The sequence below is a fragment of the Cervus canadensis genome, chromosome 3, assembly GCF_019320065.1.
Source record: "Cervus canadensis isolate Bull #8, Minnesota chromosome 3, ASM1932006v1, whole genome shotgun sequence".
NCBI classification, from domain to species: Eukaryota; Metazoa; Chordata; class Mammalia; order Artiodactyla; family Cervidae; genus Cervus; species Cervus canadensis.
Genome location: NC_057388.1, coordinates 53,762,648 through 53,784,073, shown reverse-complemented (window position 1 = coordinate 53,784,073; position 21,426 = coordinate 53,762,648). Strand labels below are relative to the sequence as shown.

Genomic DNA, 21,426 nt, shown 5'->3' with positions numbered 1-21,426 from the left:
AAAAGATATATGTACCACATGTTTACTGCCACATCATTTACAAAACATTTACAAAGATAAACAATCTGATTGTCCATCAATGGATACATGGATAAATATGTGGTATTAATACATAAACACGCAGAATACCATTCAGTCATAAAAAAGAATGAAATCCTGCATTTATGACAAACATAGACGGACCTTTATGGGATTATGATAAGTGAAATAAATTAGAGTAACACAAATACTGTATGTTATTACTTATATGTAGAATCTATAAAACTAAACAGAGAATGAAAACAACCTCAAAGATACAGAGAATAGATCAGGGGTTGACAGAGTGCTATGTGCATTTGGAGAGGCACGGGGGAGAGGGAGTCAGGGTGTATGTTGATCATTAAAAAGAATACTCAGCATCAACAATGACCTGTTCATTAACAAAATGTACTTGTACTTTTAGAAAAGCAATAAAAGGTAAATAAGCCAAAGTCAAATTACCAAAAAATAACATATTAAAGATATTTTTGGAATACTATGAATCTACTGGAACAACTGCTCAGCATTTGGTTGCTTCACCATCTTTTTTCTTTTTAAATCAAATGTGTCTAGAATAATCCTGTCATATAAATGAAAGCATTAATTGAAATTAATATGCAAATTATGGTGCCTGCGTGGGACGTCATTTCATTAATTTCAATTCACTGACATAATTGTGTTCTCTAAATATGAGTTTTGCAAATGCTATCCATAAAGAATGCAATATTTGGTGAATATTATTTTATTAGCATAAAATTCAACAATAGCTTAGTCAAAAGGAAAAATAGTAATCTGAGATTTTAGTCATAAAATAATTTAAATGCATATTTATAGATATATATTACTTGAGCTAATTGTAGCAGTTATTTTAAATAAATATTTATTTACTTTTAAAGGAACACCAGTTACTTAGGATTCAGGAATGTAAAACAGGAGATACAGGAATGTAAAATAGGACCACTAAAAAGCTGTTACCTTTAAATTATAAATAGTAATTCCTAACATTTTGGTATACTTCACTTCTGTAGTCTTGTATTGAAATAGATACAATTAAAAAAAATACAAATATCAAAGAAAGCAAAATAAATATAATTCTTATTCTACTTTTTCATTTAATATTATTATCAGTAATTTACCATAATTTATTTTACCAGTGAATAAATTCCAACATCATTTTCAATAAATACACACTGTTAAGCATTTGTACCTACCAAAATATTTTTAACCATTCTATGATTTTTTTGGTGTTTATGTTTTTGTTTTAATATTTTTGTATTAGGAATCCTTCTGTAATAAAACACTTCATGTAATTATTTATCTAGCTCTCTGATTACTTCCTTTGAAAAAATTCTTTGAGGTGGAATTACTGGATCAAAGGCTGTTAATCTTAATGCATATTCTCTAATCCCTTCTAAAAAGACTGAAGAATCTTACATCCCCATACAAGGATATAATTTCTATTCCCTCAAACCCCTGCTCATACTAGATATTACTGTTCAGCACTGTCAATGTGGTAGGTCAAAATAGCGTATCACAGTTGATTCATTTGCATTTCTTTATTATAAAGGTTGAACTCCTTGTAAAATTTTACTGTAGTAATAATCTACTGGAATTTGAATTTAAGCTATAATGTAGTTTTGCCGATAACTGAATTGTGAGCAACAACTGCTATTTATAATTTATTATTGCTTGAAGTCACAAACAGTGTGACGTGCTGTGCTTAAATTATGTACAGTACTGTTTTTTAAAATTATATTTCAAAAAATCTCCCAAAGCAAATCAGAGTAAATGTCTTCTCTCCTCACTTAGTTCATCATGTTTATACAGATATAAGAAAATTATACCTAAAGAGTTTTTCATGTATTAGGTATTTTAAAAGTAATAAGTCCATCACTGGGCTTCCCTTGTGGCTCAACTGGTAAAGAATCTGCCTGAAATATGGGAGACCTGGGTTCAATCCCTGGGTTGTGAAGATCCCCTGGAGAATGTACTGGCTACCCACTCCAGTATTATGGTCAAGATAATTCCATGGACTGTACAGTCCATGGGGTCACAAAGAGTCAGACATGACTAAGCAGCTTTCATGGTCCATCATCACCCCTCAATTAAGAATACGAATTAATATTTAATAGTGACACTACAAAAAAGAGTGCTTATCCAACAACTGTTAAATTGAATGAAGGTTTTTAAAATTTTTCAAAACCACAGAAAATATTTTAACGAAGACCAAAGGTAAGTAATAAAATAGCTCATTTTAGACAAAGTTACAATAGTTCCAAAACTGTAATATGTAATCTCCCTCCAGAAACGTTCCAAGATGGTTCAGTTTTCCATTGTCTTCTCCACTGCCAAATAAAGAAATTCTCATAGCCATATATAGTCTTCAATAATATCTCTGTTTCATGAATATGAAATAGCAGAAGTCAAAGGGCCAAGTGTAAAGGGAAACAGAAATAAAGAAGCTACATGACACCATCTCTCCAAGCTTGATTCCACTTCCATAAATACAGGAGGCTAATCAAGGGCTTCAGCACTATATGTCACTATGATATTGTGACAAACAGTCCCAGCTTATTTTTAAGAGTAATATTCACTACAAGAGAGTCATTTTCTTTATCATAGTCACAGATATCAAACAGAAAAAACTACATGTACGAAGATGTATAAGACATAACAACCTGGTAAACTTTCACTGGTCTCAGTACTGGGGTGGGGGGGGGGACTATCAAAGAAATTTAGGGGGGAAATTGTGTACTGGATATCAAAATGACATCACAAATTACTGTTAATTTTCTTAAAAGTGAAGAGGTAGTCATAGTTTTATATAGGAGAATGGCTTTACTCTTTTCTGTAAGTATGAATATGTTAAGTATTGGTCTTCAAATGTCTAATCCGAAATTGCTCTACTAAAAACCAAGATTAGTCAGGAAGAGTAATATTAATAATAATTAGAGTGGTGAAAATGAGGAAAAACATTACCTTGTGTATGTGGGGAGAGGACTAGTATAAATGTTTAAATTAGTTAATATTAACTCTAAATAACATGATCACAGCATTCAGTCCCATCACTTCACAGCAAATAGATGGGGAAACAATGGAAACAGTGACAGACTTTTTTCTTGGGCTCCAAAATCACTGCAGATGGTGAATAAAGCCATGAAATTAAAAGACACTTGCCCCTTGGAAGAAAAGCTATGATGAACCTAGATAGTATATCAAAAAGCAGAGACACTACTTTGCCAACAAAGGTCCATCTAGTCAAAGCTATGGTTTTTCCAGTAGTCATGTATGGATGTGAGAGTTGGACCATAAGGAAGGCTGAGTGCTGAAGAACTGATGCTTTTGAACTGTGGTGTTGGAGAAGACTCTTAGGAGTCCCTTGGACTACAAGGAGATCAAACCAGTCAATCCTAAAGGAAATCAATCCTGAATATTCACTGAAAGGACTGATACTGAAGCTGAAGCTCCAATACTTTGGCCACCTGATGCAAATAACTGACTCATTAGAAAAGGTCCTGATTCTGGGAAAGATTGAAGGCAGAAGGAGAAGGGAACGACAGAAGACAAGATGGTTGGATGGCATCACCGATCCAATGGACATGAGTTTGAGCAAGCTCTGGGAAATTGGAGAGGACATGGAAGCCCGGCATGCTGATGTCCATGGTGTCCCAAAGAGTCGGACATGACTTAGCAACTGAACAACAAAAAACTCTAAATAGCAAAGTCAAAATAATATTAAATTATAAATAGACATCTACAAATAATTCCTTATCAAGGAAAACGACTTAGGAAAATTTTAAAAGGTGATCTCCATACTTTTATTGTTAATTTGCAATTCTTTAATCCTCATTAATCAGCTGACTAGTCAGGTAAGCATTCTGGGTTCACTACAACATTACAGCTTAAAATTTACCTTTCTGCAATGTATTTCCTATCCCATATAAAACTTACTATGGATATGATCTAAAATTATCTATTCTAAACCTCATATTCCAACAGGTGAACAAACAAAAGCTAAACACACTGACTATGCCAAAGCCTTTGACTGTGTGGATCACAATAAACTGTGGAAAATTCTGAAAGAGATGGGAATACCAGACCACCTGACCTGCCTCTTGAGAAACCTGTATGCAGGTCAGCAAGCAACAGTTAGAACAGGACATGGAACAACAGACTGGTTCCAAATAGGAAAAGGAGTACATCAAGGCTGTATGCTGTCACCCTGCTTATTTAACTTATATGCAGAGGACATCATGAGAAACACTGAGCTTGAGGAAGCACAAGCTGGAATCAAGATTGCCAGGAGGAATATCAATAACCTCAGATATGCAGATGACACCACCCTTATGGCAGAAAGTGAAGAAGAACTAAAGAGCCTCTTGATGAAAGTGAAAGAGAAGAGTAAAAAAGTTGGCTTAAAGCTCAACATTCAGAAAACTGAGGTCAGGGCATCTGGGCCCATCATTTCATGGCAAATAGATGGGGAAACAGTGGACACAGTGGCAGACTTTATTTTTCTGGGCTCCAAAATCACTGCAGATGGTGACTGCAGCCATGAAATTAAAAGATGCTCACTCCTTGGAAGGAAAGTTATGACCAACCTAGACAGCACATTAAAAAGCAGAGACATTACTTTGCCACAAAGGTCCGTCTAGTCAAAGCTAAGGTTTTTCCAGTGGTCATGTATGGATGTGAGAGTTGGACTATAAAGAAAACTGAGCACAGAAGAACTGCTGCTTTTGAACTGTGGTGTTGGAGAAGACTCTTGAGAGTCCCTTGGACTGCAAGGAGATCCAACCAGTCCATCCTAAAGGAGATCGGTCCTGGGTGTTCATTGGAGGGACTGATGCTGAAGCTGAAACTCCAATACTTTGGCCACCTGATGAGAAGAGCTGACTCATTTGAAAAGACCCTGATGCTGGGAAAGATTGAGAGCAGGAGGAGAAGGGGACGACAGAGGACGAGATGGTTGGATGGCATTACCGACTCGATGGACATGAGTTTGGGTAAACTCCGGGAGTTGGTGATGGACAGGGAGGCCTGGCGTGCTGCAGTTCATGGGTTCGCAAAGAGTCGGACACGACTGAGCAACTGAACTGAACTGAAACACATATGGGAAAAGTTAGTTCATCAATGCACTGTTTCTGAATAAAAGAATAAAATCTTAAACTATTTTCAGAGGTAAGTTAGAAGCTAGAAAGCAGTCCGACAGTATCTTGATAACTTAAATGCTATCATAAAATCCTCTGGTTTACACAAGATAAATGCAGAGGTAGAAGGAGAGAACCACAAATTGCCTGATGTCTGAAATGGAAGCAGAAACACAAAGAGTGTGTAATATGAAAAATTCTGAACTCTCCAGGTGTCTATATATGAAAAACCTCCTGATCTCAGTGTGAAGAGGGATTTAACTGCATATATGATCACCTGTTTGGAGAGGAGAGGTAAATATAGTAAATATATACTATATGGAAATAAATAAAGGAACAAAGCACTATGAAGCACAATAACTGCTCATATTTTTCCATCTTTTCATTGCTGAGCTGGAGAATATAAAAGATAACTGTGGTAGCCACTTCATGACCTCTCAGTCATATTAGAACTAATGAAAGTACAATGATCCAATCTTACTCAGAAAATGTGTATTAGTTTTAAAAAGAGCACCAATGAAAGCTCTCTCAGAATATTCTCCTATAAGCTCTTAAAAGTTATTTTGAAAATTGTCAATACAACTGGAGTTCTTTTCAATTCAGCTGCAGGTTACAAAGAATACTAAAGATACTTCAAAAACTGATGTAATATCTGAAAATTTTAAACCATATTACACCAATTATGACATGGTACAATCAAAACCATGAGAACTAAAAAGAAAAGAAGCCCACAAATGATAATTAGAAATGCATTTACAAGATAATTCAGCTTTCCCCAGTAGAAAAAGTATTGTCCTTTCTTGCTTCATTATTGGTAGAAAACTTATTTCAGAGGCCACAGATTCTTAAAGCATTACAAAGTCTAAATAATACAAAAAAATTGGTCATCAGAATAAGTAATGCTTCAGATTTACAAGCCCCGGTGAAGCAAGATTTAGCTATGTTAATTAGAGGTGTGTTACGTCTTAGAGTAGGTAACAGATGGATACCGTGCACAATAAATGTGCACACCAATGGGTGAGATGTTCATAATGCTGAAGGGCAAGAGAGAGAGATGTATAGCTTGGGAAGTGATGTGGATAATTACTTGTCATTAAACAGCAGAGTAATTGCTTCAGCATATTCCCACGTAACTATTCCACATGAAATCTCAACATGTCCTTGGACTTGCTAAACATACATAGTTGTCTCAGATAATTTTAGCAAAAAGAATCAGCAGTGAATGATGCATCACACTTCAAAGAAAATCATTGTTTTATTATTTAGTCTCACAAAACACTTTAGAGACTCTAAACATTAATAACAGAGAGAGAAAAAGCCATTGATTTTTATATTAGTAAGACCTTGATAAGACCTCAGAATCCACTTTTTTCTAACCTGCTCAGACTACATGCCTGATAAAACTTACCATATATAAATTTAATTATTTAAAATATCTTCTCTTCTTTTGGAAAACTGTTATATATTCAACATTTGAATTTCATACTAAGCAAAATTTTAAAAATCTAAGTTGTTACAGGATGTTGTCTGAAATCAATGGATACAGAAGATTCTGGGTAGCCAAAACAAAGGGAGTGGTGTAAATCTCAAAGTCTCAACATACCCTAGAAAAAGCAAACAAAAACACAATCAGGAGCAACAAATTAAATGATAGAAACTGATGACTCAGCATAGCTGGAAAACAGAAATTTTTCAACTTTAAATTACTTGCAAGTAAAAATGTAAACATTAAATTAGAGCATGCTTCACTGGAGCTCTTGCCACTAGCTTTCACAGAGACCAAGAGTAGTCCAAGAGAATTTATAGAGAAAGAAGAGGGGACTGATGGCAGATCTGAACGTGATTTACAACCACTTCTAGAAAGTCAATCCGATATGTAAAAATAGCGAAAAATCAACAGTTTGATATGAGCACTGAAATAGAGAAGGGACTGGAAAAGATACATTGGAGATGACAAGGCAATCTCAGCAAGCTTTCATGTTGGAGAGAGAAGAGAGTTTCTTTGGAAATTATACACAGAGAAGTAAAGAAACAAAAGGAAATATAGCATCCCATAAGACAAAAGAAAATTTAAAATCAAAGGAAACATGACTATTCCTAAGCCATGCCATCCAGTAAAGAACCAATACTTCGCCTGCAGTGATAGAATAGAGTGCACTTCAACTAGGAACATCATAACCACCCAACACACTGAAAAAACAAACAGACAACAAAAAACTCCTATAAAAATAAAATTGAGAATGATAACCCAAACAATTCATCCAATGAAAATTCTACCCCACTCCCAAAATTTCTCAAAACAAAGGGAAACTGTAATGTAACACTCAAAGGTTAAATACCCTCAAACTGACATTAGGTAGATGAAAAATAAATTTAAAAATAAGAGCAAATGCATGATCAGAAAAAGAAATAAAAATTGATTGAACTCAGAAAAAATAGAACAATAGCTAATCATACCACAGTGGACACTAAATTACAAAATACTAAGCAAAAAGATTTCAATGAAAATATAACAAGAGATAGTACAAAAATAATAGAGAAACAACTAAGTGAATAAAATGAAACTGACACAAAAATACAAAGGGTCACAGACAAAGTGGTTGAAATAGAAGACAGGCAAAAGGAAATTCAATTTATATAGAAATCAAATTTCTAAGGAATATTTTAATGGAACAGAAATAATATTTTAAATACTACTTAAATAAGGTATTCATTATGGAAGACCTAAATCTATACACTGAAAAGCACCACTTGGCATCAAGCAAAAAAGACTTTCAATGATCAAGCCCTAGTAAAACTAGTAAATATTAAAAGGAAAAAATTCTCAGGGTTTCCAGGCCAAAAAAAAATTACTAATAATAATGTACAAAGAAAAAAAAAGAGAAACTAGCAAAGCTTATTAAATACAAAACTCAAAGCAAAATACTGATGTCATTTTCACAAAATTCCAGGAAATAAAGTTGACCCTAAAGATTTACATCCAGCTAATCTACCTTTGAGTATCAAACCTACAGAAAAAACTGTTTTAAACATGTAATAGTTCAAGGAATTCCATGTCCATAAGGCCTTGAGAAATCTATGAGAAGATGAACTTTACCCAACTAAGCAATTACTGGGGAAGTTAAGTCAAAAGTTAAGTGTGCATTTACATATTTATTTGTAGACATAAGACACAAAGACAGGTTAAACACAGGAAATAACATGCTACATGATATATGCAATATACTATATAATGAATGCTCTCACAAAGTAGAAAGAATGCTGATAAAACAATGGGATAAGAAAGAAAGGGAAAGAATAAAGTAGAATAAGCTTGTTGCATAGGAAACAGGCAGGTATACCACTAAAAGTTGACAAACCAGACATGAAAAAGTTAAAATTTTAAGTTGAGAATAAAGGCAAAATTACAAATGTGACTACTTAAACAAAAATAAAGAACTCAGAGAGGCCAAAGGCACAGCTGGGGCAAAACCAGTAGGAGACTTTAACATATTGCTGATAGACATGGTAGACTAAAAATTAAAAAAAATTTTAATCCTGAAAATATAATTAGTAATAAAGGTTCTATGTATATTAAATTTGACATCTGGAAAATGGAAAATAAACCTTTCTCTATATGAAACATCACAAAATGAATCATGTATTATGTCACAAGGAAAGTATCAGTAAGTTCTATAAAATAGATATAAATACCACTCTTGTTTCAGTGAAACAAAACTAGAAATCATCTAAGCAGATTTGTGGAAGGCCTCTCCTAACTGGACATTTAAAAAAAATTTTAAGCCATTTTTGGATAAACTGGCAAATACAAACAAAAAACTGTCTTTTAAAAATGATCATGAAAACCCTACATATCAGATATTTTTACAGGACTGGTCAAAGGAAAACTCATAGCCTTAAACATCCCTTTCAATGAAACTCAAAGTACAAAAACAAATGAATTATCTTCAGAGACAGAAATGGCAGCCCAAGTCTCTAACACTCTCCATCTCTCTCTTTTTCTGTTCTAGCTCTGACTCAGTCAGAAAAGGTTTTGCACTTTTAAAGACTCATGTGATACATATGTATTAAAATATCAGCTCATAAAGGTGTTTGAAATAAAATTTTATATAACATGGTGATTCATACATGTGCATCTAAAGAAAGACATTGCCCAGCTATGTTGCAGGTTCTCATTGTTCTTTCTATTTGGTCCTAATAAGGCAAAAGAGTTCCTGGGAATTGAACTCCCTGGAGGTACTAATATATGGCCTAGTGTCAGAGACACCAGACTACTAGACAGGTCTGATTTTTCATACTTCATTTACTTACTCCATTTTGCTTCATTTTTATTTATTCCATTCCCTCTTTTTCATCATCTCTTAATATACAGAAAAACAGAAGAAAAAGTAGGTCAGTTTCAGGCAAAATGGGTCAGGTTCCTACGGAAACCAAATTTTGAGACACACTTATTCTATCTCCAGTCACATCTCTCTTGTATTTTTAATCATCCCATACAGACCTCTGACAAGCAGCTTTCCTTGGCCTTTCACCCTGTGGCAGGAACAGGTTAACAGCCAGCTCCTATGAGCTCAGCAGAGATTCACAGTTACTAATGCTCTTCTGGTATTTAAGCTTTTAACACTTATACAAGAAGTAAGGGAGACAAGAATGGCCTTCTTACAGAAAAAGGAGAAAACTAGAACAGTATTTTAGCTTCCCTTACCTTCTCTTTTTAATGCATATCTTAAATATTTAAAACATTTGATAAAATGATACACATTCTTATACAAGAACAATTTTAAGGATAAATAAGTATCTAAATTGTGATATAACCCTGGGGAGTTCTAAAAACCCAATGGACAGCAAGAAAGGCAAAATGTCTACAGAGTAGAAAAACACCAAGCTAAATGGCAAATGGACAGGAAGAAAACATTTAGAGCAGATGTAGCAGATAAAGATTAATATTTATTATATAGAACAACTCAAATAAAAACAGGTAGAGATTTATCAATATCAACTAACACAAAAACAAATTTAAAAAATGTCCAACATCACAAATAATTTAAGAAATACAAATAAAATCAAGATACTCTTGCCATGAAATTACAAATTGAAGAATTGTGTAATATCTGTTATTAGTGAGAATATGGAGAAAGAATCATTCTCTTAAGATGTTGGTGAGAATGTAAAATTAAACAACTTTATACTAGAGGGCAACACAGCCAATGCCCACCAAAATTAAAGATCTACATACCACTTAATTTCCATATCTAACTTGCTTTTATTCTAAACAATCACACTTGTAAATTTTCATATAAATAAAGGAATAAAGGTCTGGAATAATACACAGCAAATGGATAATGCTTTCCTATCAGAAAGGAACTGTACGCAAGTAAAAAGAGGAAAGAGGTACTTGTAGGTTTTAATTCAATATATTCTTACCCAGTGTTTGAATTTTTATGTCAAGAATGGTTTCATGCATACTTACAATTTCCTAAGTTTTTTTTAAAAGACCACATTACAAAATGGAGATACTGTGTGATTAGAATATTTCAGATACTTTTAGTTATAATGACACTTTTCAACACATTCTTTAGTCTCAGTGTTTTTATACTTTCCTTTGTACTTGCCTATTTGTGTAATCTATCTTTGATTTTGGTATGTATTCCACAATAATATCTTCCAGTTCAAAAATTCTAACAGTAAATTGTCGAAAAAGTTTATCCTATCTATAATGGTATTTTACTTTTAGTGACAACATTTTTCATTTCCACAATTTCTAATTAGTGTTTTTTTTTTTTTTAATATCCACACATTCTTATTTGGTTCCACCTGTCTGACTACATAATTTCTCACCCTCGTCCAATGAAAGTTATTTTATCACTTACCCTATGGGGGAAAAAAAGGATATTTATTTTAAAATTTTTAACAGATCCATACATTAAACTAATTTTATTAATGTATAAAGCAAATTCATGTTTGTGCAATTGATAAAGCTGTCTTTCTCAAAAGTAGATTTCTTCATGTTTTTATGTCATTTATAGTGGATATGGTAAAGTGGCCCTACAGATACTATATCTGATGAGTTAGACCAAATAACTGAGAATGGTACCAAAAATAGATCAGCAAGTATCACAAATGTTTAATTTTCATTGTTCCAATCTTGCTTCAACTCCATCTTTAAATTTTCATGAAATTATTTAAAAGCAAGCCTACATGCTTATTGCTTCCCTTGTGGCTCAACTGGTAAAGAAGCCACCTCCAATGCTGGAGACCTGGGCTCGATCCCTAGGTTGGGAAGATCCCCTGGAGAAGAGAAAGGTTACCCACTTCAGTATTATTTAATTTTGGATATTCAGGCTTCAGAAATTCTGCAGTACTTTCTTTATTCAGTTAAGATTTTTATATTAGGATTAAAGTGCTAACTAATGCAATAAGGATCAGCAGTTGTCAGTCAAGTGAAACGGATTCTTTTTAAGCAAGGGATCATAAAGAGAAATACAAGATATTAAATAGTTCATTTTAACTTAGAAATATAAATAAACACTGATTTGCCAACCTTTTGATGTTATTTAAAGATACAAAACAACTATTTAGGAATAGCTAATACCCACTCCAGTATTCTTGCCTGGAAAATCCCATAGACAGAGGAGCCTGGCAGGTTATGGGGTTGCAAAGAGTTGGAAAGGACTTAGCCAGTGAGCATGAATGCATGAACAATAAAAGTAACTAGTATAATCATCCTCTATTATTAATTTATTCCTGTTTTCCATACCTCCTAGCACATATTCTGCACTATCTAAATGAAGGTCTTAAATAAACTATTCAGATAGATGGATAGATAGATGGACAGATAAACAGATGAATGGAAATGAATCAACTATTCAGCAGAAAGAACCAATCTGATCTCAAATTAGTCAAACCTAGTGTGACCAAGTTATGATCAGAGAAATGGCAAAGTCAAGTGGCAAGTAGGAGACATAGAACGAGGTGAGAAAATGGAAGAAGTCAAGAGCGGAAGCACAGTAAAAGCACCTCATGGAGGAGGCAAGCCCTCAACTAAGGTAGAGGAGAAGGTTTTACAATCAAATGCACAGTGGCAGAGATGAGGACCTGTGGGCCACAATGACATCAGCTTAGAATAGGAGAGATGTGTGGAAGTTATGCATGACTAAGAACAGAAGCGAACTGTGCAAGAAAACACATGTTCTTCCGTTTAACCACATCCGTGTTCTGCTATGACTGTAAACATTTTAAATAAAAATATGAGAATAAGAGTTCAACTGTCTAACCCATCCTCCTCGTTCTACCTACAGTAAATTGTTATCAGGCATAACAAAGGGGAGCAGGTATTCCAAATAGTCAATTGCTGGTAAAAAGTTAATAGTTATAACATGAATCAAAATATATTAAAAACAAAACAGTAAAAGGTGAGTAAGCACATCTTAATCATCTTTGATAAATTAGACTCATTTAGGACCTTATAGCACCCATGAAGGAAAGAAAAACTGTTATTAATAATATATATTAAATGCCAATGCATGTCAGGTACTATAAGGTATGCTTCTGGTTAACTCTTCACTTACTTATTGTGCACTCTTGTGAAGTATTATTACTCTTGTTTTATAAATAAAGAAATTCAAGTTTGTAACACTGCTTACTCATCAATGAGAGAATTAGCAATAGGTTTGATTTCAGAGCCCCATTACTTTGTCATTAGCATTGTGTGTGTTATATGATTTTTAAAAATTAGTAGTTGGCAACAATCTTTCCCCGAAATTGAGCCAATGTGACTCTATTTACCCGGAGTGTCGAGAATACTGTCCCAGAAGTCATGGCCCACCTTTGTCTGCATCACAGTGCACTACTAGTAGGTGAGTTCCTCTAGATTTTATTTGTACAAACAATTCTTCCTTCAAACTACATTACAGCAAAAACACTTACCACAAAGGAAATTGCTAACAAAATCATTATCTACCTCAGTACAAACTAATGCTATTACCTCCAGGAAACAGAAGCAACTGAATTACATAATAGAAATATTAGTTTAAAAGGTCACTGGATGTCAGGATGCATCATTTTACAGAAGCCTCCTGAGACACCATTCATCAGAAATTACAATGCTTGAAACACCAAGTTCAATGCCATGATTCAGCAGATCTCTCTCTTCCCTGATTTATTTAGCACCAGTTATGAAGATCTGCAAGGGGGAGGACAGTTATTCTCTCCCTGAAACATTTCCCTTTCACTTGTAAAGAAGAGAGAAAACCAGAGAGGCCTCTCTAAGCAACACTTTATTAAATATAAATCTAATACCCTACATAAATATATAGAGCCTGTACCCAGAAATCAGCTTAAGGAGGAGCCGGCTAACTCCCAAACCCTGATTTAATAATGAAACTAAGACTCAGTAAAGGGTTTATCCAGTCAAATGATGATTGAAAGAACCACAAGTAAAGAGGGGTAACAATATTATACTACTGCTCTCTGCTAGATAAAAGCCACTCAGTCTAACAAAACATGAAACAAAGATACGAAAGTTAGTGATATTTTAATCCATGTCATTTAAAAACTTCAGCTTTTTCTTCTGGATCCTACACTTGCAGAGTAAAGGAATTTGGTGAAAATTGAGTCATCAGCGTTTGCAATACATCAAAATACTTTCCTAACTCTACACTTAATCTAAGTGAACCTGAAATAGCATTCAATAATTGTATTAAGATAAGGATGCCTGTTTTAAAATGATTAATAAAACCTGCGTATACACTCCAAAGTGCTAATTTGGGATTAAAAAGCAATTATAATTGCCAAAGAGCATACATTGATCACTGATCCTACCACTCTGTATACAGAACACTATAAACAGTTCATGTTAAACATAACCAAGAAATTCTAGTAGAGGGAAAGAAACAGAAGGAAAAATTTATTGGACATCACATGAACTGAAATCTGCAAATTTGTCTTTTTCTGATTTCAATTCCAAGACTCACTTTTTATAAAATACACAGGAAAAATTATTAGTACTAGGGATCAAGTACATCTCTGTTAATTTAATATGTGCCCTAGACATTAAATTTTTTAAATCCTGTTAAAGACCTCTTTGTACATTAAGGTTACTATTGCAAAATAATATATTTATCAAGTTCTCTCTGTATCAAATTAAAAAGCTGGAACAAAAGAGTATAAAAAACATTATTTTAATTGCTTTTTTTAAATTACATACTATTTACATTTCTTAAATTCTTAAATTTTAAAAGTGAGTATTTTTTGCCATTATGATTCCTATTTTATCAAAACATATCCCTAATGTTCACCATATTCTAATACATAAAATATAATACAACCACTTTAGAATAATCGTTAGCTATATCTTTGAGAGCTAGACATACATATACCCTATGTCCCAAGCAATTCTATTCTTAGATCAAAAGCCAAGAGACATTCATATATATATAAAAGAAAATTTAAGCTGTATCTGTAGTTTCCAAAAAATCGGTAACAACCCAAATGTCTATTTAGAGCTGAAATATAAACTGTCCAGTAATCTTACAGAGAAACACTTTATAGCAGTAAGAATGAACTTTCCCTACACATAGTGGGGATGAAGTCATTGACATACTGTTGAGTGAAAGAAGTCAGACACAAAAGAGTATGTATTACATAGTTCAATTTACATACACCTTTAAAAACAGGCAAAACTAATCTATGGAGCTAATAATCATTTGGGTATTAGTGACCAGAAGGGAGCCTGAGGAAGATGACGTTCTCTGCGTTCATCTATGTGGTGGTTACCTGGCAACCACCTTGCAAAAGTTCACCAAGCAGTACTCTTACAATGCATACTCATTTCTGCTTGCCTGTTATATTAATACTTTGACTTAAGATCATCACTTCAAACATTAATCATACAGCAGAATTTTCCTAAGACTGCATCCTGGTGTTAACGAATTCATCCTAGCAATAGTTATCGGAGTCATCAGCTTCTATCATGACTTTCTACTAACTAAGCATGTGATTTTTAATATAATTTAACCCCTCAGTGGTAATTCTAATAGTCAAACAAATCTCAGATCTTCTGGGGATTGTTTCTGGAAAAATATTAAATCATTTTAATTTATTTAACAAATATTTATGTGAGCTTACTGTTGGGTTGACAAAAATGGTTGTTCAGGTTTTTATAGAGATGTATGGAAAAACCCGAACAAACTTTTTGGCTCACCCAATATATATAAGACACTATTGTAGAAACTTGTCACTTTTACTCTAATGGAAAGAAATTAGAAAATATGCAGAAAACATGAGAAGGGTAGAAGGAAGACATAAACTGCAATTAGTACCTGCAAAGTATGAGTTCTTAATCCTTCACATCCTACTCTTTGTGAACCCAAGGACTGTAGTCCGCCAGGCTCCCCTGAATTGGAAAAGTATAGATATACACACACCAAATGAAATTTTCAATCCAGTATAAACACATCTGAACACGCAAACACAGAAGGGAACCTTGCTTTCAGTAACTATTTCATTATACTGTAAAGTAAATCTTCTCCCGGGTTAACACTCCAGTATAAATCCTCATGAGTAAGTCTTGATAACATATGAAATATTTAAGCATTTCCTTAAAATCACAGAGGACAGAACTGGAACCAAAGAGGCAGATTTTTCAAACAAAGAGATTAGGTCAATAATTAAGAAGGAACTTTAAATAACCAAAATAATTTAAAAAGCAGTGTTAAAAGAGAAACTTGATACTGGATTGTAAAGAAGCAAGAATTTGTATTTGGGAGGGACGTGACCTACAAGACTTCTCTATGATTTAATTCAAAGAATAGAAATTATCAGTTAGGAGCTTTGAAAATAAAGTTTATTGCATGTAAACAATAAAAGGCATACACAAAATTACATTCATAATAAATTTACATGTAAAGTACTCTATCATAGATCTTAAAATGCTATTATAATTATACATATATGGTATAACAAAAATTAAATTTTATATTCCTTTTTTACTGAGCATTATATCTAAGTACTTTTAATATGTCAATTTTTACTATAATTCTAGCTAGGTTAATAAGAATGTTTGTATCAGTAAATACACCATTCTTAAATATAAATATATATATATACATATATATATATATAAATTTCTAAAAAAGCAACATTATTTCCTAAAATCTATTTTAATAACCTTCTAGGACAAAAGTGCAAAACACAAGCAAACTAAAAAAAAAAAAAAAAACTTATGTATGGGTACACTAAAATCAAATCGCCTAAAAATTCAAATAACAGAATAAAACAGCAATGAAACTCATCAAGGCTGCTCTGTTTCTGCCACTCCCTTGTGGCTGCAAATTATCTTTCATCAGTTAAACCCAACCAAGCTGAAAATCCTTGCAACTGCCTATTATACACACTAGACATTTATAGAATATTACCAACAAATATTTATTGTGTAGCTGTAGCCTGTTCTAATCCATTCTCCACACTACAGTTACAATGGTCTTCCTAAAATGATAATTTTATCAAGTCACGCCCCTTCAAAAAGTCATAAATGCTTTCCCTTCTACCAGAGGATCACATATTAGTTCCTGCAAAGGACTCTTTGGGTCACACACCCTGGTTACTTGTGCAGCCTTACTCCATCTGGACTTAGCTTTCCAACCACATGGCTCTATTTTCAGGTTCTCTGAACTTTTTGGATTCTCATCTCTAAACATGAGCTGTCACTTCTGCCTAGAACACTATTTCCTGATCTTTCATCCTAACTTCTGCTCAGTCTTCAATATTCACTTGCAAGAAGGAAAGATCTTCAAGGAGAAGACCTTCTTGGCTCCCCACATAGCAGTGCTTCACCTCTCCAGCCATCTCATGGTGGGTTATAGCACTTAGTCACCTACCTTCCTCACCATCAGCAAGACAGGGACCATTTCTCTGTCACTGTTCTGTGCCCAATGACAACTAGAAAATTCATTATCTGTTGTATGAGTGAATGATATAAATGCCAGCTATTGATATAATATTGGTACTGGGTTCTTGGAATACTACCCAGAATAAGAATATATTTCCCACCCAAATAACTTCCTAGTTTGGGCATTTGCTTAAATTTGAAAAAGTAGAGTAGAAGAGCAGGTGACCATGACCAAATTACTTTTCCTCTTCAAGCTTTAACTCCTGCTACTGTAAACTGGGGAACTTTCACCATTTCATCCTGTGGTGTAACTATCCACTCACTGATAAAACCAGAAAACCTGCCATCATACCTAATCCAATCCAAAAGTCTGTACCCACCTAAAAAGAGATATTGCAATCTATCCACTGTTCCCTATTTCTTTTCTTCTTTCCTCACAGATAATCCAGCTTTTCTATTGGACTTTCAGGTATATTTTCCCATTTTTGCCACCATCCAAGTTATTTGTCACAGAGCAGTCAGAAAACCTTTATCAAACTATAAATTTAACTGTTTCTCTACTTAATCTCCCTCAATAACGCCCCCACTGCCCTATTAAATAACGAGCCCTTAACAATATCTCCAAATTCATCTCATCCAACTATGCCCAAACAAAATTCCAGACATACTGGCCACCTTCCACATCTTGCATCATATCAAGCTTTGTCCTGCCTCAGAGCCTTTGCATATGCTGTTCTCTCTGCCTAGCACACTGTTCCCTTCATGTGTTGTAAAGCTGGTTCCTTTACTTCCTTCAGCTTCAATGTTACTTCTCTTCAGAGACATTTTCCCTGAACATGGTATCTAAATTGCTCCCTCAGCCCTCCTGTTATCCTCTATTATCATGCTTTCCTTCTTTGTATTTCAGCACATTCTTACGTACAGAGGCATGCCTTGGTACACAGCAACTGACTATTTTCTTTAGATGTTTTAAGGTAAAAAGAAAAGAAGGGAAGCTATACATGGGCAGAACATATGCAGTCTATTTTTATGTGAGCACAGGTTCCCTGTTTTCTCTAAAATTCACCTTCAGTCTGACATCCATCAGTTAAGCTAGATAAATGCCTTCTGTTCTGACTACTACTGTTATTGCATAAGTTACCTGAGATAAGGCAAGGGTTGATATGATTCAGTCAATATAAGTAGATAGCTATTACCTCAGAAAGGATGACATATGATCATGGGGAAATGGAAAATAAAATGCTTGACAGTTTTGGTAAGAGAAACAAATCCAGAAATTTCTGAAAGTGAAGTGCCCCTTAAGGGTGGTGGCATTAGGAAGCCATCTTGTGATAAGGCTTTGGAGGAAAAACAAAAATGAGGCAAAACAACAACATTTGCGTCCCAGAAACACATGACTATAAACAGGAATAATACTAATGGGGATAGACAGAGGAGCAAAGATAAACCCCGATTATTTCACATTTCACATAAGGTTTTTTTCCTAGCATTTTCCCTGTACAGAAATATTCAGCATGAAAATTGGAAATTTCATACAGGATGACCTAGAATGCAATCCAAATTTTATGAGTCAACCAATTCTTTTATAACTCCTAGGCCAGTCTAATATTGCTGAATGTGTAATATTACTAATGTGAGGTCGGATAAAAATGCCAAGTAGATCTACTCCGAGGAAAATGTTTCCACTGTGCTTCATGAGAGCTGGATGCACTCAGGTTCATTTTACATTGGTCACCTGAGGTATAATTTTCTCCCACCATTCGGCAATAAGCAGCTGTTTGCAATAAGCCCCATGTCACAGACGATGTTAGACCATCTCCTGGGGTTTACAGAATGTTGATTCCTAAAGGCCAGATTTAACACTTCAGGGGAATATAAAAGCCAGCAAGCAACTACAGAAGGAGAAGTAATACATGGTGTTTGATTATTTGACAACTGCAACTTATTATAGGCATTGGTTACCACAGAAACTATGATCTGTAAATGGCCCTGATGGGAAATGCTGAAAAATTGTATGTTGTGCAAAAACTGAATTGACTCACTGAACAACAGAGATGAGAGGCACCAGGGGGATTACCTGGTGGCAGTTCTGGGTAATAGTTAACAGGTCTGAATGTCTAGTCAAAGCACTAATGTCCCATTTGACAACCCTGGCCTCCATTGGAACACCTGCTACATTGGGTAGATTTTTTTTTAAGGCAGCTCTGTTATAGAATTCTTTATATTAACTGAAAATCTACCTCAACTATTTATACCCATTCAGTATAAATAATCTATAATCCCTAGAGCCAACAGAATAAATCAAAATTGTCTTCTACATTCCTACAAACATTTGGAGAAAGCTATTATTGGGTGGGCCAAAAGTCCATCTGCAACATCTTACGGAAAAACCTGAATGAACTTTTTGTTCATTTGCTCAGTGCATATGATCATTTTCCTTATCTTCAGATTAAACTGCAATTGCTTATTCAACTGTAATCTTGATTATAGGGCATGGTGTTGAGTCACTTTAATGATCTAACCACTATCTTCTCAGTATATTGCTATCACTGTATCTCAACAATCAAAGCCAAGTGCACTAACCTAACATTAAAAGCCAACATATATACTAAGTGTTTTGCATGTCTTATGCCATCAAATACTAATAAGGGAAGAATTATAAGCACCATCTTAGAATGAAGATATTGAGGACTACAGAAATAGAAATTCCTGCTAGATGCTGTATAGTTAGAGACAAGTACAGGAATTGAATACATGGCTGACTGCAAAGCCTGACCCCTGTCCGAGACTACTTACAAGCTTCTGGCAAGATCTGAGCAGAGGAGGTAAGAGAAAGGGTAAGAGAAGTTTCTGAGCAACTGTTAAATCCTAATTATGTTATTTTCTATATAAACTGACTTGAGCCACCTTTGTGTTCAGTGTAACAACTCTTCTCCAAGTAATTGGAAAAAAAAAAAGGGGGCTAAGCCAGGCAAAGTTGAGGATGGAGTTGTCCAATATCTCAGGAAGAAGTCTGAACTTACCATAGTTACAAGACCACTGGATATTTTAAGTGATAGAATTAACATTTACTAAAGTAATTTTACATTTAACTCTAATGATTGATATGTGTGGATGGATAGAAAGAAAGCCATACTGGAGACTGAGAGCGATAAAGTAACTCTCCCAACAGTCCAAATGAACTCTTCACAAAAGTCTAAACTAGATAACATCACAAGGAGTTGGAACAATGTATATGAGTTCAATGAAGACAACCTATAGGATGGGAGAAAATTTTTCAAAAGATATAACCAGTAACATATTAATATTCAAAATAAATAGCTCATACAATTCAACATAAAAAAATTTGCTTAGAGAAAGGGCAGAAGAACTGAATAGACATTTTTCCAAAGAAAAAATGCAGATAGCCAATAGGTCCATGAAAAAAATGCTCAACATCACTAAACAGAGAAATGCAAATCAAAATCATAATGAAATATAATCTCACATCCGTCAGAATGAAAGTGAAAAGTGTTGGTCACTCAGTCATGTCCAACTCTTTGCGACCCCATGTACTATATAGTCTATCAGACTCCTGTTTGCATGGATTCTCCAGGCAAAAATACTGGAGAGGGTAGCCACTCCCTTCTCAAAGGGATCTTCCCAATCCAGGGATCGAAATTCCCAATTGCAGGCAGATTCTTTACCATCTGGGCCACCAGGGAAGCTGTCAGAATGGTCATCATGAAAAGGACACAAATAAATGTTTGTGAGGCCGGAGAAAAGGGATTCCACTTATACTGTTGGTGGGAATGTAAACTGGTGAAGCATGATGGAAAGCATTATGGAGGTTCCTCAAAAAATCTAAAAATAGGAATACTGTATTAACCAGCAATTCCAGTCCTGGGCATGTATCTGAAGAAAACAAAAACATTAGTTTAAAAATATACATGCACTACAATGTTCATAGCAGCATTTTTTATAATAGCCAAGGTACAGAAGCAACTTAAGTGTCCATCAACAGATGAATGGATAAAGAAGACATGGTATATATATATACCACAGAATATCACTCAGCCATTTAAAAAAAAGAAATTCTGCCATTTCCAACACCATTGATGAGCCTGAAGGGTATCATCCTTAGTGAAATAAGGCAGAGAAAGACAAATACTCTATGCTATCACTTGTATGTGGAATCTAAAAAATAAAACAAGTGAATGAATAACAAAACAGAAATAGACTCACCAATACAGAGAACAAACCCGTGGTAGCAAGAGGTAAGGCAGAAGTGGCAAGGTAGTAGTTTGTATCTCTTAATCCTCTACCCTTAAAATAAAACTGCTACAAGAATGTATTATATAGCACAGGGAATATAGCCAACATTTTATTAAA

General features: G+C 34.3%; 1 protein-coding gene across 4 annotated transcripts in view; it reads right to left on the bottom strand.

The window, feature by feature from the left end:
* IMMP2L (inner mitochondrial membrane peptidase subunit 2) overlaps positions 1-21,426 on the bottom strand; it is a 921,351-nt gene that overhangs the window by 692,123 nt on the left and 207,802 nt on the right. The window lies entirely within an intron of this gene.